This window comes from Vombatus ursinus, unplaced genomic scaffold, assembly GCF_900497805.2.
Source record: "Vombatus ursinus unplaced genomic scaffold, bare-nosed wombat genome assembly UNPS02014807.1, whole genome shotgun sequence".
NCBI classification, from domain to species: domain Eukaryota; kingdom Metazoa; phylum Chordata; class Mammalia; order Diprotodontia; family Vombatidae; genus Vombatus; species Vombatus ursinus.
This window is the reverse complement of record NW_020954585.1, coordinates 55,329,662-55,352,359: the sequence shown is the minus strand read 5'-3', so window position 1 is coordinate 55,352,359 and position 22,698 is coordinate 55,329,662.

Sequence of the window (22,698 nt, the reverse complement as noted above, 5' to 3'; positions counted from 1 at the left end):
TTGACTGACTTTGGTTTAGGATTTAGCAGTGGTATTTTCCTAGAGATAAACGAACTGTCAGCAATGTGAGGGTTAGTGTTTGGGTCTGTGTGTTGGCTTCCAGTGAATGAAAAATAGGAGGCAAGGCCAGTTAAGAACTCCAAAATGGGCTGCATCCTTCTTGAATTGGAACCTCCTAATCCCATCATATCAGACTTAGGGCCTGGGCTTTCTAGTCAACCCTTCAAAGGTTCACTTCCTGTTTCGAGCTGTTGCCATGTTCTTTTAAAATAAAACCAATCTTCAAATCCTCCTGTCAAATGGAGGGTGTTTCAGCTTACACTCCCTGAGGAGTTAATTTAGTCAGATCCTGCCTGTTTTTCAGTTCCAAGATCCTTTTTTTTTTTTTTTTGGCTTGATATAAGGAAGAAAAACTATAGGAAATAGATTCTTAGCCATAAGAAGGAAAAGGTAGATGAAAAGGCTGGGGGCTGGGGAAAGGATTTGATGCCTTGTGTTCAAAGAACATGGAATTGGCTGGCTCTTTAGGGCTCTGAGATGGTGAAAAGAATTGCTGCAGGATAAGACTCACATTTATTTGGGAAAAAAAAATGAAACCAAGCAACAGCCTAGTGGCAGTTTATGAAGAAATTATCCTTTCCTTATCCTTAGTAGAAACTGCATGTGGGCATAATTAACCATATTTCTTTTTTACCTGTGTGCTGGTAACCTATAAGCTTTTCTTGGCTTGCAGAAGGGGTCACTATAATGTACAATGTAGTAAAACACTGTACTTCACTCTCCCAGAGGTCTACAGGCTACATCCATCCCTTCAGGGCTCTAAGGTACCCTGGGAGGTTTGCAGGGGTGTCATTTTTATTTCCATTGGCTCAGGCCTCTGCCAGCTATGCCTTCCTCCCCATCCCATAGTTAGGTGCCCTAGTTCCATTTCACCATTTCATATTATGCAGCTTTAGAAAGGGATGTATACTTCAAAGGTATAGCAAGTATAAGCATACTTCTCCCAATGCCTCAGAGACATAATCTCCCCAATACAACCCCAGTCTGGTAGAGAGATTACACTCACAAATTAGCTCAGTTCTGATTTAGCATTGGTCCCACTAAATTCATGTTCAAAGGTGACTTCACTTCTGGATGAATCCTTGTCTCAGCCACTGCTGGTCTGAATTTCAAAGGTCATTCTTTTCTCCGTGGAGTATCAGTGCTGGGCTAGCTTCAGCACCCAGCCTGGGACCCAAGCTCTGGAATATGAGAACACTGGACCCTCTTCATGACAACCTTTTGAATTCATTAGATTGTAAGGTTCTGATCTCTTTCACCTCTAATAGAAAAGAATGAACAAAATGGCCAAGTTCCAAGGTCTATTTCTTAGGAGTCACTTAGCTTCAGAGTGGGGAAATGGCCCTACAGCCCTTCCCTTTACCACTTCGTCTTTCACCAGACACCTTCAGCAAAGGGAGTCACTAAATGAAGTGAGGAAAGAGGAAATGAGAAAGTAGCTGAAGATGACAAACCTTTTTGAATGCTTCAATTCAATGCATTCAATGAATGCCTCTTCAACTTGTAGCTGAAGCTTCTTAGTGGTTGCTTTCAAATCATGACTGGGTTCATCTGTCTTACAACCGGTCTGATTGTACAACTCTTGTCTTTTAACATGAAAAACAGCCCAGGTGTTAGACAAGTAGAACCAGTTATAGAATTTTCATGTTTTCCACAGTATCTCCAAGGCATTGTGATTATCTCTTTCACATCTCAGATGTTAGGGGCACAGCACCCCCACGATTTGGAAAATCCATGTAAAATTTTTTGACCCTCCCTTCATACCAGAAAAGAAGTATGAATTTTTTTCTTTTTCTTTTATGGGATGCTCACTTATTGTAAAATTTGGGTTGATATCATACAATACAAAATATATATTTTATGCATTGATGAGTTTCTAAACTTTTTCTGTGTTATCTGCTGGTCTTTGCACTTCTGCAAAACTCCCAAAAAATTCCCGTTTAATTTCTTATGCTGACCTGCAATATATCAAAATCGCAATGTGGAAAGTCATGATATGGAAGGGATAACTACTTCCATTACACATCATTACAATTTTCCCAAAAGCAAGCTCCCTAGCCTATCCATATAAAGAGATTCTGCCCCATACACTCTGCACATGCACCACTAATCATTCTGAAGCAGTAGGTAGAATGTTGCTTTTGAGGTAGAATCAAGGTGGAGGGAAGCTCTGACCCCAGAAACAGGAGGGAGCAGATGGTTACAGGGCAAGGCTTATTGAGACCAAGACGATTAAAGGTATATGTGCAGTGGGTTAACTCCTCAGGCAAAATAGTTATTTTCAGCTTCTAAGAAGATGGCAGCAGGAAAGCAGAAATTGACCTATCTGGTACAGTAAGTTTTTGCTGATCATTTATGTGCAGACTAGAGATCTTAAAGACAGGCAGAATTGTCATATTAAATAACTCGGTGATATCATGCCACTTGTTTTGTACTTTTATTCTTTTTCTTATAGTTACTTCTAAAAATTATTTTTGAAAGCCCATTTCTGATAATGGGTGAGATAAGAAAAATCAAAGTGGCAATCTTGTGGGCAAGGTTTGCCCTGTCTCAGTCCCACTGCCATTTGGGGAGAGTAGTAGTATGGAGTAAAAGAGAACCTAAAATGCAGTGAGGATGTTATTTAATAGATTTGAAGGGATATGACCCAGAACATAGGGGAGGAACCTATGTATGCCCACATACTTCCAAAAATAGACCCTTCATTGGGGTCTGCATGTGTACCTTCTAATAGAAACACTACAGTTTTATGGACTGTAAATAATGGCCTCAGGGGACAGGGATAGAAAAATTAGAAGCCAAACCACACCTGAAAATTAGCTACCTGCTGAAGGAAACCTCCAGCAGCAATGCTGTTGGGCTCAATGGTTTAATGTCATAAAATATTAATCACCTGCATTAATAGAGAACAGTTAACATTGCTGATCATGGGATCATAGATAGAGAGTAGGAGAGGCCCTTAGAGGCCATCTAGCCCAACCCTGGCAGCTAGGTGGCAAAATGGATAGAGCTCTAGCCCTGGGGTGAAGAAGACCTGAGTTCAAATCCAGCCTCAGACACTTTTTAGCTGTGTTACCCTGGGCAAGTCATTTTACCCTGCTCGCCTCAGTTTCCTCTTCTGAAAATGAGCTGGAGAAGGAAATGGCCAAACCACTCTAGTATCTCTGCCAAAAACAAAAATAAAAACAAAACCCATGAGGTCACAATGAGTCAGACACAACTGAACAACAACAACAAAAACAAGCCCCATCCTCTCTTTGTGCAGAGGAGGAAACTAAAGCTCAGAGAAATCCCATGGTAACATAGTAAATGGCAGAAACCCAGAACTCTTTTTGCTCCTGTTACACCAAACTGCCTCCCATGATATAGTCAGAGAAATCTAATCTAGAGGCTAGACTTTTTCACTGCTAGGCAGAGAAAGCCCAAGGACATTTTCAGGGAGAAGCTTGAAAGTTGTCTTATACACAGCACAGCTGTAACCATGTCATCCAGTGGCTACCAGGAAAGTGAACAACAACAACAACAATAATAATAATAACTAACAGTTAGACTTCTATGGGTGGAGGCAAAGATGGCAGAATAGAGAATATTCTTAACTGAGTTCTCCCAATATTCCCCTCCAAACAACTTTAAAATGATGCCACAAATCAAATTCTGGAATGGCAGAGCCAACAAAAGGTAAGAACAAGACTTTTTTTTTCCAGCTCAAGACAATTTAGGGGGTCAGAAGAAAAGGTCTATGACACTGAAGTGGAGGCTTGCCTGGAGCCCATGTGGTTGCAACACCATATGGCATATGGAGATGGTAAGAGCAGCAACAACAGCTTCTAGATCTCTCAAGCCAGAGACAATAAGGGGACCAGGCAACTGATCAAAAAGAGATTACAGGAAACCCCTTTGCTAGCACTGGGTGCATGACTGAGTCTATTTGGCAACTCCATTGCCAATAGCCACTTCCAGGTCACAGTTACAGGTCAGAGAGAAACACTTGCTATCACAAAGGAGCAGGAGCTCTGAGGAACAGTATTGCTTTTAATCATAAGGGATAGGGGGCTCTAAGGAGCATTATGTTTGCAGTCAAAAGGGATCAAGGGCCCCGAGGAAAAGTATTGCTTGTGGCTGCAAGGGATGAGGGGTTCTTTTTGGTTAAGGAAGCACAAAAAAGGGTGTAAAAAATTGAAGAAAATAACACTGTAAAAAAAACTGAATTGGCTAAATAGGAAAAGAGGTAAAAACTTCACTGATGAAAATAATCCCTTAAAAGGCTGAACTAGCTAAAGGGGAAAAGAGATACAAAAGTTCACTGAAGAAGATAATTCATTAAAATTGAACAAATTTAAGCTAATGACTCCACGAGACATCAAGAAACAATAAAACAAAGTCAAAAGAATTAAATAATAGAAGAAAATGTCAATATCTCTATGGAAAACAACTGATTTGGAAAATAGATTGAGGAGAAATGATCCAAGAATTATTAGACTACCTGAAAGTCATAATTGAAGAAAGAGCCTAGATTTCATATTTCAAGAAACTATCAAGGAAAACTGCCATGATATTTTAGAACCATAAGATAAAATATAAATTGAAAGAATGTATCAATTACCTCCTGAAAGAGATCTCAAAATGAAAACTCCCAGGAATATTATAGCCAAGTTCCAGGGCTCCCAGGTCAAAAAAAAATTTCTTTTTAAAAAAAATTTATTTATTCTTAGTTTTCAACATTCATTTCCACAAGATTTTGAGTTCCAAAATTTCTCCCCATATCTCACCTACCCCCACCCCAAGATGATGTGCATTCTGAATACCCCTTCCCCCAACCTGCTCTCCCTTCTATCACCACCCACCTTCTCTTATCCCCTTCCCCTTCTATTTTCCTATAGGGCAGGAAAATATACCCCATTGCCTGTATATCTTATTTCCCAGTTGCATGTAAAAACAATTTTAAACATTTGGTTTTAAAACTTTGGGTTCCAAATTCTCCCCCTTCCACCCTCCCCACCCACCCTCTTTGAGAAGGCAAGCAGTTCAATACAGGTTATACATGTGTAGTCATGCAAAACACTTCCATAATAGTCATGTTATAAAAAACTAACTATATTTCCCTCCATCCTATCCCGCTCCCCCCATTTATTCTATTCTCTCCTTTGACCCTGTCCCTCCTCAAAAGTGTTTGCTTCTGATTACCCCCTCCTTCTATGATCTGCCCTTCCTTTTATCACCCCCTCTTCTCTTAACCCCTTCCCCTCTATTTTCCTGTAGTGTAAACTAGATTTCCATACCCAATTGAATGTATATGTTATTCCCTTCTTAAACTAAATCTGATAGAGTAAGATTCACTCATTCTCTCTCACCTCCTCCCTCTTCCCCTCTATTGTGAATCTTTTTCTCAATTCTTTTATGTGAGTTAATTTACCCTATTCTACCTCTCCCTTTCTCCTTCTCCCAGTATAATCCTCTCTCACCCCCTCATTTTATTCTCCAGATATCACCCATTCATCTTCAACTCACTCTGTGTCTTCTATCTATCTATATATCTATATCTATATCTATATCTATCTATATCTATATATATTCCCTCTAACTATCCTAATACTGAGAAAGGTCTCATGAGTTACAAATATCTTCTTTCCATGTAAGAATGTAAACAGTTCAACTTTAACAAGTCCCTTATGATTTCTCTTTTCTTTTTACCTCTTCATGCTTCTCTTGAGTCTTGTATTTGAAAGTTGAATTTTCTATTCAGCTCTGGTCTTTTCATCAGAATGCTTGAAAGTCCTCTATTTCATTAAATATCCATTTTCCCCCCCTCAAGGATTATACTCAGTTTTGCTGGGTAAGTGATTCTTGGTTTTATTGCTAGCTCCTTTGACCTCCAGAATATCATATTCCAAGCCCTCAGATCCCTTAATGTAGAAGCTGCTAAAAATCTTGTGTTATCCTGATGGTGTTTCCACAATACTTGAATTGCTTATTTCTGGCTGCTTGCAATATTTTCTCCTTGACCTGGGAACTCTGGAATTTGACTATAATATTCCTAGGAGTTTTCCTTTGAGGATCTCTTTCAGGAGGTGATTGGTGGATTCTTTCCATTTCTATTTTACCATCTGGTTCTAGAGTATCAGGGAAGTTTTCCTTGATAATTTCTTGAAAGATGATGTTTAGGCTCTTTTTTTTATCATGGGCTTTCAGGGAGTCCAATAATTTTTAAATTATTTCTTCTGGACCTATTTTCCAGCTCAGTTGCTTTTCCAATGAGATATTTCACATTGTCTTTTATTTTTTTCATTCTTTTGGTTTTAGTTTATATTTTTTTGATTTCTCATAGAGTCATTAGCTTCCATTTGCTCCATTCTAATTTTTTTTTTTTAGGCAATTGGGATTAAGTGACTTACCCAGGGTCACACATCTAGTAAGTGTCAAGTGTTTGGTCTGAGGTCAGATTTGAACTCAGGTCCTCCTGACTTCAGGGCTAGTGCTCTATACACTCCACCACCTAGCTGCCCCTCCATTCTAATTTTTAAGGAATTATTTTCTTCAGTGAGCTTTTGGACTTCCTTTTCCATTTGGCCAATTCTGCTTTTTAAGGCATTCTTCTCCACATTGACTTTTTGGATCTCTTTTGCCATTTGGATTAGTCTATTTTTTAAGGTGTTATTTTCTTCAGTATTTCTTGGGGCCTCCTTTAGCAAGCTATTGACTTGTTTTTCACGGTTTTCTTGCAACACTCATTTCTCTTCCCAGTTTTTCTTCAAATTCTCTTACTTGTTTCTCAAAATTCTTTTTGAGCTCTTCCATGGCCTGGAACTGATTCATAATTTTCTTGGAGGCTTTGGATGTAGGAGTTTTGACTTTGTTGTCTTCTTTTGGTTGTATGTTTTGATCTTCTTTGTCACCAAAGTAAGATTCTATGGTCTGAGTTTTTGGTTTGTTTTTTTTTTTCATGCTATTTGTTCATGTTCCCTGCCAATTACTTGACTTTTAAACTCTTTGTTAAGGTAGGAATCTGCTTCCAGGGTGGAGGGTGTACTGTCCCAAGCTTCAGGGTTTTGTGTAGCTGTTTTCAGAAATACTTCTAGGGACCTGTAAATTTTCAGTTCTTCCATGGTATGATCAAAGATGGTATAATCAAAGGCGAGGTGTCTACTCCTTTCCTGGCCTGTGCTCTCGTCTATGAGTGACCACAAGCACTCTTTTCTGCCTCAGAACTATGAGAAAGATTCCCTCTCCACTATTGCCACAAGCTCCAGCATGCCAGTGTTCTTCCTCACCCCAGGACCACCACCCAGAACTGTGACCCACATCCAAGCACAGGCAAAGCAATAAAATTCTGCTTCAGCACCAGCAAAGAGATCCCTGCAATCTCCCTCTGATTAGCCATTTGATCCCCCCACCATCTGTGGGCCAAGAGCCCCAGAAGCAGCCACCATCCCGGGTCTGCACCAGGACTGGGGCCAAACAGTGCTCCTTTCTCATCCAGGTCCAACAGACCTTTCCTACTGACCTTCTAAGTTGTCTTTGGTATTTGTGGGTTGAGAAGTCTGAAAGCCACCACAGCTGCTAGTGATTCAGTGTCTGGAGACCTGGTCCAGGTTCACTGAGGCCCTGTCTTTGCCTACACGGCCCATGCTGAACTGTGCTCCTCTCCCAGCCTGGTGCAACAGACTTTTCTGATCAACCGTCTAGGTTATCTTGGGCTGGAAATTTGCTTTGCTCTGTCTTTTTGTGGGTTCTGCTGCTCTAGAATTTGTTTAGAGCCATTTTTTTTACAGGTATTTGGAGGGGTTTGTAGGAGAGCTCAAGCAAGTCACTGGTTTTACTCCGCCATCTTGGCTCAGCTCAAAGAGTAAGTATTCCACCAGCCAAAAAGAAACCATTCAAATACTATGGAGTCACAGTCAGTATCACACAAGATTTAGCAGCTGCTATATTAAAGGAACAGAGGGTTTGGAATATGGTATTCTGGAAACCAATTGAACTAGGATTACAACCAAGGATAACCTACTCAGCAAAACAGAGTATAATCCTTCAGAGGGGGGAAAGAGATACTTAATAAAATATAAGACTTTTAAGCATTCCTGATTAAAAAACCAGAGAGGAATAGAAAATCAAACTTTTAAATAAAAACATCAAGAGAAGCGTAAAAACATAAACATGAAAAAGAAATCAAAAAGGACTCAATAAGGTTAAGCTGTTTACTTTCCTATATGGGAAGATGATACATATAATTCCTAAAACCTTTATTATTATTATTAGGGCAGTTAGAAGGAATCTACACAGACAGACAGCACAGGAGAAGGTTGATTATATTGGGATCAACTTTAAAAAAAATGGATGAGTGAGAGACTGGGAGAAGAGCAAAAGAAGGGTAAGAATGGGGAAGATTATAAAACATAAAAGAGACTCACAAGGAAGAACTTTTACGGTGGAGGGGAAAATGGTGGGGGGTGAGTAGGAGTGGCAGTATTTGAACCTCACTCTCATCTGAATTGGTTCAAAGAGGGAAGAATATATATATATATACACATACTCAATTGGGTCTAGAACAGGGGTGGGGAATCTGCAGCTTTGTCCTTTTACCAATCAAATCCTTTTATTAAGGGGATTTGTTCTGTGAGATTTGGATTCAATCAAAGGGCCACACTTGAGGACCTAGAGGGCTACGTGTGTCCTTGAGGCCACAGGTTTCTCACCCATTGTCTAGAAATTGGTCTTCTTTAACCAGGAAGTAGGAGGAGAAGGGGATAAGAGAAAGGGAGTTAATAAAGGAAGGCAGTAGTCAGAAGCAAAACAGACTTTAGAAAAGGGACAGGAGGGAAAGAGAGAGAAAGAGAGAATAGGATAGAGGGAAATGTAGTTAATAAACATAACTGTGAAGGTGAATGGGATGAATTCACCCAAAAAACAGAAGCAGATAGCAGAATGGATTAGAAACCAGAATCTAACAGGATTTTGTTTATAAGAAATAAACTTGAAACAGACACACAGTGTTAAAATAAGGAGCTAGAGCAGAATTTATTACACTTCAACTGAAGTTAAAAAAAAAAACAGGAGTAGCAATCATGATCTCAGACAAAGCAAAAGCAAAAATAGACCTAATTTAGAGATAAGCAGGGAAAATACATCTTACTAAAAAGGCACCATAGACAATGAGATAATATCAATACTAAACATATTATACACCAAACAACATAGCATCCAAATACTTAAAGGAAAAGTTAAATGAGAAGGAAATAAAGTAAAACTATACTGGGAAGGGTGGAGGGGACCCTCAATTTTCCCCTCTCCAAGCTAGATTAATCTAACCATAAAATAAATAAAAAAGAAGTTATGGAGTTTCATAGAATTTTAGAAAAATTAGATACCATGGACCTCTGTAGACAACAGAATAGAAATAGGAAGGAGTATGCCTCTTTCTAAACTGTACACCTTCACAAAAATTGATCTTGTAATAGGGCATTAAAAACCTCATAAACAAATGCAGTAAAGCAGAAATATTAAATGCACCCTTTTCAGACCACAAAACAATAAAAATTACCTTTAATAAAGTGCTATAGAAACAAAATATAGAGCTGGTTCAATACTAAGAAAACTATCAACATAATTGACCTAATTACTAGCAAAAACAACAAAAATCATTTGATTATGTCAATAGATGCAGAAAAAGCTTTTGACAAAATGCAACACCCAATCCAATTAAAAACACTAAAAAATATTGGAATAAATGGAGTAGTAGCTATCTAAAACCAAGAGCAACCATTATTTTTAATGGGAATAAGCTAAAAGTCTTTCCAATAAGATCAGGGGTGAAATAAAGATGTTCACTATCACCATTATTATTCAATATTGTATTAAAAAATGCTAGCTAAAGCAATAGGACAAGAAACTAAAGAAATAAGTATAAGCAATAAGGAAACAAAACTATCACTCTTTGCAGATGATATTGTGGTATTAATTAGAGAACCCTAGAAAATCAACTAAAACATAGCTGGAACAATTAACAATTTTACAGGATATAAAATAAACCCATAGAAATCATCAGAATTTCTACATATTACCAATAAAACCTTACAAGAAGAGATAGAAAGAGAAATTCCATTTAAAATAACTGCAGCATTATAAAATGCTTGGGACTCTACCTGCCAAGACAAAACCAGGAATCATATGAAAACAAACACAGAACACTTTTCACGCAAATAAAAACATCTAAACAATTGGAAAAATATTCATTGCTCATGAGTAGGCCAAGCCAATATGATAAAAATAATGATTCTACCTAAGTTAATTATTAACTATTAAATTATAATTAACTATTAAATTATTATTAACTAATAAATATTATTATTAACTACCTAAGTTAATATGGTACTTATTCAGTACCATACCAATCAAACTACCAAAGAATTATTTTATAGTACTAGAAAAAAACAATAACAAAATTAATTTGGAAGAACAAGAAATCAAGAATATTAAGGGAATCAGTAAAAAAAAAAAATGTGAAGGTAGGTAGCCTAGGAGTGCCAGATTTCAAACTATATTACAAAGTGGTAATCATCAAAAAAAAATTGGGTAATGGCTGAGAAATAGAGTGGTAGATCAGCAGAATAGATAAGTACACAATAAACAACAGTAAATGACTGTAGTAATCTAGTGTTTCATAAACCCAAAGATCCAAGCTTTTGGGGCAAGAACTCACCATGTGACAAAAATTGCTGGGAAAACTAGAAAGCAGTTAGGCAGAAGCTAATCATAGACTCTCATACCATATACCAAAATAAGATCAAAATGAGTAAGTAATTTAGACATAAAGGATGATATCATAAGCAAATTAAAGGAGACAGACCTATGGATAAGGGAAAAATTTATGACCAAACAAGAGATAGAGAGGCTCATGAGAGGTAAAATGGATAATTTTGATTACATGAAATTAAAAAGATTTTGCACCAACAAAACCAATGCAGCCAAGACTAAAAGGAAAAAAGAAAATGGAAAAAACTTTTACAACAAGTTTCCCTGATAGAGGTTCCATTTCTCAAATACATAGGGAACTCAGCCAAATTTGTAAAAATAAGAGTCATTTTTCAGTGGATAAATGACCAAAGGCAGTTTTAAGAAGGAGAAATCAAAACTATATAGTCAAATGAAAAAACAATGCTCTAAATCACTATTGATTAGAGAAATTCAAATTAATACAAACTCTGAGGTATCATCTCATACCTATCAGATTGGCTATCATGACAGAAAAGGAAAATGACAATTGTTGGAGGGGATATGGAAAAATGGATACACTAATTTACTGTTGGTGGACTTGTGAATTGGTTCAATCATTCTGGAGAACAGTTTGGAATTATGCCCAAATGGTGATAAAAATGTGCTTACCTTTTAACTCAGGAATACCACTACTAGGCCTGTGTCTCAAAGAGATCAAAGAAAAGGGAAAAGGACCCATATATACAAAAATATTTATAGTGACTCTTTTTGTGGTGGATTAGAATTAGAATTAGAAATTGAAGGGATGTTTATCAACTGGAGATTGGCTGAAAAAGTCATGGTATATGATTTTGATGGAATACTATTGTGTTATAAGAAATCATGAGCAAGATGGTTTCAGAAAAATCTGGGGAGACTTATATAAACTGATGCAAAGTGAGGTGAGCAGAACCAGAACACCGTCCACAGTCACAGTAGTATTGTAACAGTGATCAACTGTGAAAGATTAAGCTATTCTGATCAAGACAATGATCCAAGTCAGTTCCAAAGAACCTATGTTGAAAAATGTTATCCACCTCCAGAGGGAGATCTGATGAATTCTGAGCACAGACTGTGGCACACTTTTTTCACTTCCTTTATGTTTCTTGCTTTTTATTGTTTTGGGTCAATATGGAAATATGTTTTGCAAGACTTCATGTGTATGATTGATATATTACTTGCCTTCTCAATGGCAGGTGGAGGGATGGAAGGGAGTGAAAGAATTTGGAACTTGACATTTTTAAATACAAATGTTAAAAATAAATAAAATTTTAAAAAATAACTAACATTTATATTGTGCCTTACTATGTGCCAGGCTGTGTGTAAAGCACTTCACGAATATAATCTCACTTGATCTTTACAACAATGCCAGGAGGTAGGTACTATTATTGTCTTCATTTTACAGTTGAGGAACTGGAGGCAAACAGATTAAGTGACTTGCTTAGTAACACAACTAGTACATATTTAAGGCTAGATTTAAACTCAGGTCTTCCTGACGAAGTCCAGCATCCTACTCACTGTGACACTTAGCTGTCTACTATCTATTTCTATTTCAATCAGACTGAAGGCAAGGGCTGAGGCTAGTAATCTGTCACTGTCTTCCCCACCCCTTTTTCTTAACATTCCAGAAAGGATATTTTTCAGAGTGGAGACTCTATCTGGGACTCAGTTTAGCATAGGACTTTGGCCCTGGAGGTTGTGTAGAAGTGATTAACTTTAAATATGACACATGAAAGAAAGGGTTGACCTTCAAGCTTCTTAGTAGCTGGTTACAAATCATGTCTGAGTCCATCTGTCTTACAATTGGTCTGGCTCAAGAACTGTCATATTGCAGCATGGAGGCCAACCCAGGTATTGGACAATCATTAATCATCATTCTGAACACATCAGTTTCCCATAACAAAACAAGTTAATCTTCATTTGAAGATCTACTACACTGCAGCAGAATGTCTAAAAACAGACATGCACAGCATTATGTGAGCATTCAAACTTCCTCTCTGCACAGTGTGAACTCTTTGGCATCCTTCCCATCCTTCCTGATTTCCCATGCTTTCTGGATCCCATCTGGCTAATCAATGACTTTACCCACAATTGATCAAATTGTCTAACTGTTCTCGAGCCATTCTTTAAAGCTATAAACTGATTAGTATAAAATTTCTGGGTGTTTTTTTAATTAACTCACATTTTTGAAACTATATAAAAGGTCCATATGCAGAAAAACCCACCTTGGATAACTTTAGCTTAGATTATTGGTCCTTAAGCCATGTCTGGCATTTCCCAGTTACTTAAAGCTCTGATGATACTGGTACCCCTGTTTATGCCAGAGTCCAGGAATCCAGGTACCTTGAATGACTACAAAGCCGATATTGAACATTTTCTGGTTTTGTATACTTCACCTAATGAACAGATTGATTTGACCTGTAGTGGTAAATGTGATGTTATCTCTGTTGACTCAAGCCCCAAGACCTGAAGAATGTCGACTGGCCAGACAAACATAGTGGTACCATCTCAGCAGTTGAGAAAGGCTCAGCCTATGGAAATAAGTGGCATACTCAGAAAATTCATTACAATAGAAGTGGTGGATTATGCCTGGAATGGAAGCAGACCCCAGGTTGGGTTAAAACAGGCAGGCAGTAAACATGGGAGGCTCCATGATTTTCTCAGGTACCAGAAAACCAAGATATTCTTGTCACACCCTGTATAGATTGTCAACATTCATGGCCCAGGAAAGCTTCTAAATATTTGCCCTTCCTTCCAACTTTCCAATCATTCAAAGTCATCTTTGGATGGAGACAGGACAGAAGAGGTAAAAGTCTAATAAGTTACCAGCTCCTATTGATTCTACCTTAGTTCACATCTATTCTCTCCTTTCCATTCCTATCTCTGCTACCTGACTTAACCTAAGCTTTCATCATCTCTCATCTGGACTTATATCATAATAACCTCCTCTCTCTAGGTCCCTCTGCCTTCATTCTCTGCTCTACCCAATCAATTGACTTAGAAGAGTTGGGAATAGTATCAAGTATACCCCTACCACCACCATACCCCACTCACAAACCTTCAAAGCTCTTCACTCTCCATGGAATAAAAGAGAAATGCCTACCCTGGCATTCATAGCTGCCAACAATCGGTCTATCACCCACCTTTTTAGCTTTTTTTCACACTTTTCCCCTGTAGGCACTACATTCCAACTAGCCTACAAGCTCTCCAAACTTGCTTTGCTTGCTGTGACTTCATTTATGCAGGTAATGCTGCCTGCTGGGCATGGACTTCTGTTCTCCCCACCCTCACTTCACCCCCATCTCTGCCTATTGAAATGTCTCATCTTTCAAGGCCACTCAGTTGCCACTTCTTCCATAAAACTGTCCTTGATCCCTTCTCATGCCCTCACAACTTAGAAGTGATTCCTCCCTGCTTAAGTCTCTCAGGCCTCTCTGCCCTCTCCTAGGATCATAGGCTCATAGATGTACAACTGGAAGAGACCTCAGAGGTCACTTAGGCCAACGCCCTCATTTTAGAAATGAGAAAAGTGAGGAAGAGAAGTTAAGTGATTTGCCCAAGTTCAGGTAAATATGAAAGGTGGAATGTGAACCCAAGGTCTCCTCACTCCAGAGACAGTGTTCTTTCCTTTGAACATATGACCTTCTTTCCTCTGACTCCAAAGATGGTGGTCTTTCCATTAGACATACTACCTCCTTTCTCCAAACTTAACACATTTTCATCTCTACATTAATAATTGTTATTCATGTTTTATACACATACACATATAATCTCCAGCTAGATTGAAATTTCTTAAATTTTCTCTTTTCTCTTACTTTATTAAGTACTTTCTTAAGTATTACTATCTTATGTATTTTCTATGTAACCCCAAAGACCGGCACAGTGCTTAACATAATGTTTGAAATTAATTGGATTCATGTTTTTCACAGTTACTGAAGCCTAATCCGGCAGAGAGTGTTTTTGCTCTAGATCCTTGATCTATGGTTTGCTTGGAGCTCCTAGAGTCTGATTGGCTTTCTGCCATGTTTTGCCCACAAAACCTAGCTAGTCCATCAGCTCCTGATTTTGGGAGTCCCAATGGTGTATCTCTTGCTTCATTATATTCTACAAGAACTCATCATTTTTTTTCCTTTTTAACACACCCTTTCTAAAGCCAAGACCATCTCTTGATTTTTATGTCCATATTCTACTTATATATTTCAAGTTTATCACTATGGAATATAAGCTCCTTCTTTGTGTCTCCTGCATGTAGTATAATATCTGGCAATAGTAGGCACTTAATAAATGCTTATTGTTTGGTTGCTTGATGACAACTGGAAGGAAAAGACCAAGATAAGTTCTCAGCTTCCATCTCCCTCTGATAGATATATTCATAGTATCATTATTTCATAGACTTCAAGTTTAACAGAATGTCTTCATTTCACAGATGAGGAAAGTGAAACTGAGAGAGATGAAATGATTCATACAAAGTCACATAAGTAGTAAGTAGTAGAACCAGAATTTGAACCCAGGTCTGTATCCAGCAAGATTCAGTGCTTTCTCCATGGCATCACACTGAGGAGCTCCTGAATTGGGGTAACCACATGTTGAGTACATTGGTAGCACTGATAGTCAAGTGATATCTTCACTGTTTAACTAAGGGTAAAAAATGAATTCTACAAAGACCTCAGGCTAGAAGGGAGAGTGGTGTGTGCTTCTTTGGGCATCATCCTTAAGAAAAAAAACAGCAACAAGGAAACAACATCACTTGGCGAATTCCTAGAGCTGCTCTTGCTAAAGAATAATCTTCACTTATTAAGACTCTGAGCCCCCACATTCCACTCCCCTGTCTAACCTTATGACAACCCCTTGACCTCTGGAATATCCAGAATTTTCTCAGATATTTTGCCCAGTAAAGACACTTCTTCTGTCCACACTGAATCTGCAGACAAGCTGAAGTTAAAAACTACTCCTGGCCTATTCTTTTGTTTCTTTGGGTCACAAGATACATCTCCCTCCTAAAAAAGAGAAAGACCCAAAAAAGCCCTCACAAAGTATAGTGGGCTCAAGTTGCAAACTTCCAAATGAATACAGTATTCTCTTTAGTTAACCATGAAGTTTTCCATTAAAGTCCAACATTGATGCTCCATGGAGTACTAAAGTGACCATGGCTTCTCAGAGAATTATCAGTTAAGGACAAGCTCTGGTAGATTTGGCTAGTATGGAAAGATCTGAACTAAAATCCCAGAAATAACTAGACTCACTCTCTAATACCAGGCCCAGGGTAAAGTTAGAGTCTCATTGCCAAAAGGCTGTCCACCAGGTGATGAATCCTTTGGCCGTGGTGACCGATAAAATTGGCAAAAATACAAAGTACCCTCAGCCCATTATAATCTTTTCTTTCTTTCTTTCTTTTTTCCTTCCTTCCTTTCTTTCTTTCTTTCTTTCTTTCTTTCATTCTTTCTCTCTCTCATTCTCTCTCTCCTTTTCATTCTTTCTCTCTTTCCTTCCTTCTTTCTTCCTTCCTTTGTCTTTTCTTTCTTTCTTTTTTCTGTCTTTCTTTCTTGGACATGGTTAATGCAGAAATTTTTTTTCATGACTATACATATTTGTAATGGGTTTTATTTTTCTTGACTTCTCAATGAGTGGGGGAGGGGAAGAAAGGAGAGAGAATTCAGAAATGAAAGTTAAATAAATTGAATTTTTAAAAATTAATTTATTAAGAATTCTGAACTTAACAAACACCAAATAAAATGAACATTTCCATGTACATAGTAGAACGTAAAAAGAAGATTCTACATGAAACTGTGAATTCCCATTCTGTACAAATTAATTTTCTTTTTATTTTGTTTTGTTTTTTGTTTAGGCAATGGGGTTAAGTGACTTGCCCCGGGTCACACAGCTGGTAAGTGTTATCTGTCTGAGGCCAGATTTGAACTCAGGTCCTCCTGAATCCAGGGTCGGTGTTCTATCCACTGCACCACCTAGCTGCCCCTAATTTTCTTTTTAAATATATAATAAATTTACCGTGTAACTTTCAAAACTGTCCTTCTTTTCTGTGATTTCTTTTGGCCTTCATTTGATTCTCTCTTGTGCATTAGAAAAAAAAAAACTTCTTTCTTTTTTTTTTTTTTTTGGCAACCCAACTCTCCAATTTTCATTAAAAAAAAAATCCTTACAACAAATCACATAGCCCCTTTACATTCCTGTAAGGACAGTGGCAGCATAAAAGAAAGTGAAAAGAATGGTTCATTTCTTAGGCATCTGCCAATGTGAATTCAACCATTGTTATTTTTTATTGGACGGCATTTATCCAAAGATCAAGTTGACACACCTGTAGAGAAAATATATCCATGATATTCTAACTATAACCAAGACCAGGACACACAAAGAAGGTGTGGTTAAATAGGACAATTGCTAATAGGCTGTCTGAAGAGGAATAAATTAAGACATTGGCGGAGTTGGTTTCATCTTGTGCCCCATAGCAACAAGAAACACAATTTCCTAGAACATGTCTTCTCCCCTTGAAGTTCTCCTACTGAGCATAACAAACAGAAAACCACAAAGAAAATTACAACTCATGAGGAAACAACCATGCAAAGAATAAAGAAGAGAAATTCTGGGAAGAATTTGACAGGATCCTCAAAATTAAGTCAACGTTTAACCTGATATTTGTTTACTTCAAAGTGAAGGAGAGCACAAGTAAGACAGAGAAGAAAATTATGTTGGAAACCGTGGCTCTGGATCAAGAAACAAAATAGGTCAAAGATTTGTGAATGATTAAGAAGACTCATACTGGTGTGTCAGTAATATTTTCTTCCAGAAAAGGGACAGAAGGAACTGGATGGGATAATCACCAAATGATATCACAAAAACAAAATTAAATTGACAGTATCTCACCCAAACAATACAACAGGCATTTGTTTGGTTCCTATTTATTATTTATTAACTCAGCGGACTGTCCAAATAATCTGTGAGTTGGTCGCTATCCATCAATCTATCTTGGGGTATGTGGGGTGTTCCGGAAGGACTAGCATCTCTGGAGTGAGGTTTTGCCAAGTCACTTTCAGGGCTGCATATCCATCTTTGGTGTCTACTTTCACCTATGGCTCCCAAAAACTGCCACATGCCCACTGGCCACACTCTGGTACGCTATCTTGGCAGATGGGTTAAACCAGGGTGAGGGTAACTGACAGGCCTCCAACCTTTCAGTGAGTTAAGGGGATGTCTACTCCAAGGGTGGGAAGACTTCCCTGGGTGTAATGGGCAGATGAGAACAGTTTGTTCCAACGGCCATGAAGATGACTGAAACAGACAATGTGGAGCACTGAGAGCTTGGTCAGGCATCAAAGACACCAAGGACATCTACTGAAGCCCAGGCCATTGCCAGTCATCCTGACTTTCATCTTGCCACTGGACTTCAATGGCTCTGGAAGAGAAAGTGAGGCTGACAATTTGGTGCAACTTTGCCTCACTTAAATCCAATTCACCCGTGAGTCAAGCCATCACTGGTCCTTTTTGAAAACAAAGGACAAGGGGCAGCTAAGTGGTGCAATGGATAGAGTACTGGCCCTGGAGTCAGGAGGACCTGAGTTCAAATCCAGCCTCAGACACTTGACGCTTAATAGCTTAATATCTGTGTAACCCTGGGCAAGTCACTTAACCCCGATTGCCTCACACACAAAAAGAAGAAAAGAAAATGGACAAACAACAAATCTATTTATCTTTCTTTCTATTTATCTTATTTGTTCAGCTATTACAATATATGGTGTACATATGTATATTAGATAGTAAACAGAAAGATATCTATGTATATATCTATGCAGCTATATGTTGATAGGTATGTACTACTACATTTAATTGGTGTATTCATTTAGATGTAGAGATTGACTAACTGTAGAATTTCCATCAACCCAGCTGTGTGCCATATTTAGCCTAACATGAATTATTAGTACACTTTGGTTTTGCACTATAGATATCACTGATTAATGTTCTGGGACTAAATGCAATTAGTTCAAAATCATTTACAAAATTGAGCATTTGGAAAATATTACCACTTACATGTACTTTATGCATAATATATATACACATACTAATTCAGTATATAGATAAAAATAGAGATGATACAGCTATAATGATATATATGTGTGTTTATATCTATATGATACACATATATGCATGTATATTATATGTGTGTATTATATATGGATATTATATATGTGTGTGTATATGCATATGCATATATGCTAATTTTATTGGCTGTCCAAAACTCATAGGTTATCTATCCTCTAAAACTTCATTAGCAGTAGCACACTAGAATTTGATATTCAAAATTATCGCATGCATACCTGATATGAAGTTTAAGTACATAGTAATAAGGATAAACCAAAACATATTTTTTACCCTAATGAGATGATAGGAGATCATGGTATGATGTCATTGACTTATCAAGGGATGCTGACATGAAACTGGAAATTTTGCCGAGAATGTCTTTTGAACAAAAATCCTTTGTTACTAATAAATACAGTCCTCTAGGTTGATAGCAGGCAGTTAGGTGGCACAATGGATAGAGTACTCAGTCTGGAGTCATGAAGATTCATCTTCATGAATTCAAATCTGGCCTCAGACACTTAATAGCTGTTTTGACCCTAAGCAAGTCACTTAACCCTGTTTGCCTCAGTTTCCTCATCTGCAAAATGAACTGGAGAAAGAAATGGCAAACCACTCCGGTATCTCTGCCAAGAAAACCCCAAATGAAGAGTTGGACATGACAGAAATTACCAAACAACAACAAATAGCACCTATAAGTTTACTGTACAGATCAAATGAGATAATATTTGGACATGACTGAAAAATGACAACACAGGTTGATAACACTACCTTGGGGTTGAGGGCCACCCACAAGGGAAAAGAACTTGGGACTGCTAGAGAATCAAGTAAATCCCTTCCTTTAGTTAGTTCCACCTCCTCAAGGAATCCTCTAGAATTATGGTACTACTCTGGGGCTGAGGCCTCTCTTCAATAGGGGTAGTACTTGGGATCACTAGTGAATCAACTCCTATCCCCAAACCACCTCATAACTCAAACTGTCAATGAAACATAAGGTACGAATTCACCCTTCCACCAAATCAAGCCAAGTTGAGAAGCATTTATTAAGCACCTCCTGTGTGTTAGGCACTATTTTAAGCGTTGGGGATACAGAGGAAATCCAAAAGCAGTCCCTACCCTCAAGGAGCTCACCATCTAAAGGAGGAGACACTCTGCAAACAATCGTTACATACAAAACACGTGCAGGATAAATTGAATATCATCTCAGAAGGAACAAACACTAAGGGGGATCCAGAAAGGTTTCTTGCAAAAGGTGAGATGTGAGCTTCTACCTGAAGGAAGCCCGGAAGCTGACAAGAAGAGAGAATGCATTTTAGGCTTTCCTCAACTCCAGTTTCTGCTTTGTCCCGAGATTTCTCTTTTGAGGCCAGATATCTCAGTCCAAGAATTCTGCACTGTCTAAGAATTCAGCACAATCATAGGGCTTCTCCTGGAGCACTTGGTCCAGGAGCTCTTGTCGTTCCACCATTGTCCCTCCACTACCACCATTTTTCATTCTAACAGCTCTCAGCTTAGCAGAACTCGTTATTTTGTCTCTCTCTCTCTGTCTGCTGCCATCACTGGGGCTTCATGTCTAGGGAATCCAAGTTCCCAATACAGTACAATACAAGGCAGTGCAGTGCAGTGCAGTACAATACAACACAATAATACAATACAACATAACATAATATAATACAGTACAATAAATACAATGCAGTGCAATACAATACAACACAACACAATACAATATCAGATAAAGAAGCAGAAACTCTGAGCCCAGCTCAGTCTCAGGGATACAACTTTGCATTAGTTGTCCTCCATGCCTGAAATATTCTCCCTCCTCATCAATGCTTCCCCTACTACCTTTTTGCAGTGCAAAGGACCGATTTATTGTCAAAGGGTAGGTGATTTCTGCACTTACCCAATCAGAATTTACCGGTGCTGATTCAAATCCCAGTTCAGTCTCTCTAATCTTAGTGTACATCCAGGTGCAGCATCCCCCTTAGGGCATGCTCAGTCAGCATTCGAGTAATGTCCGTGGATTCCTCTCCCTCTGGCCCCACACCCCTTCAGAGTATGTGCAGATATCTTCTACCTACTTCCTATATATACTGTATACGTATTGTTGTGATATATATGTGTATATTATATGTATATAATATACACATATATATTACATGCATCTATCACTCATCACTGGGTTGAGTCCCTCTGGTTGGTTGCTGAGTTGTAGAAGGGGAAGATGCAGAGTACCACACCCCACACAGAAAGAGATGGCTTTGGGCTGGCTGGTCTCTTGGAGGTGGCTTTCAAGAAGATACATATGACTCCATTTGAGGGGTGGAAGAAGGAAAGGTCCTTTCCTATCCCAGGAAATACTCCCTGTAGAGAACATACCCTCATACAGGTGATACAGAGAGCTCCCTTGGCTGCTTTCCTCTCCCTTTGGGTTTCCTTTCCTCTACCAATGACCTTATGAACACTGAAAGTTCTAGGTCTTTCCTGTCTACAAAGGCAGCATATTCTGGAGCAGTTGCCATGGTAGTAACATTAACAGGATCTGGCTTTAGATAAAGGGCATGTCAGCATGAGAAAAGGAAGCCCCTGAAAGGAAGATCTCATTTGGTGTTTGACCAGATAATCCCAAGGCAGAGGTTGCAAAGCAACTAATCAGAAGACTTGCAAACACTATGTTCCAATAAGCTTCCTCATCATGATACTGTTCTAATCATTCTGTTATTCTTTATTAACATTCCCTTTCCCGGTGAGAAAAACTACTTGCTCCAAATGTGATTCAGGTGAGTACATAGAGCACTTTTTTTCCCCCTTCAATTTCCCCCTTTACTAGGAAAAACCCTAGACTTGGAGCTCATAACCTTATCTTGAATTAGCAACTCTGTAAGTAGCAACTTTCCCTGTTGGGAGTAGTAGATAGGTAATGAATGGGAGAATTAGGGAACTTACTTCCCTTATTGAGAAGTCAGGAAACCCCAGAGCAACAAACCCAGTAGAAAAGAGCTATTCTGGGTGCAGAGCTAAGAGAAATCAATACCCTAAGTCCCTATGAATCTTAGCAGTGGTTGCCTCTAGCCTCTATACATGATCAGGAAGAAAAAGAAGAAAAAAAAGAAACTAAACTAAAAACAGGCACCCTCACCACCCCAGCCCCACCTCCAATGCTCATAGACTGACTTCTGTCATGTCAGCTTTGAATTAAGCCTGAGGGAAAGTAGCAGATGTTTCCCACCTGAAATCAGAAAAAAGTTCTCAAAGATTTCAGAATTCTTCCCGTGTTCTCCTCTTGCCACTGTTCTCAGCAGGTTCCCAGCAGGCTCCTTGCAAGCTTTCAAAGTTAAATTGAGGCTTCAAAGTCATATTTGGGCTGCAAAGCATCAACATACCTGCCACAGATTAAAAATCTGGAATTTAGAAGCAACTTGGTTTTAACAGTCACCTACAGAAGCCTGTCATGAAAAAGAATTCCTCTCCTTCTGGGGATAAGCACGATGACTCATGTGTTTATTGTATCATCTTTGGGAAATCCCAGCTGATTCCAGTGGTCCCACTACGGCAGCATCTCCAGTCCCAGTTAACTGACAGCATCCCCTCACCCCAACATTGGCTTCCCAGCAAGAGTAACAGATAGCATTTAAATAGTCCTTAAAGGTTGGCAGAGCATTTTACAAATGTTATGTCATTCATTCCTTACAACAACCCTGGGAGGTAAATGTTATTGTTATCCCCATTTTACAGATGAGGAAACTGAGGCTGAGAGTGGTTAAGTCCAGTAGCAAAGTGGAAGAAAGACTAGATTTAGAGTCAAAG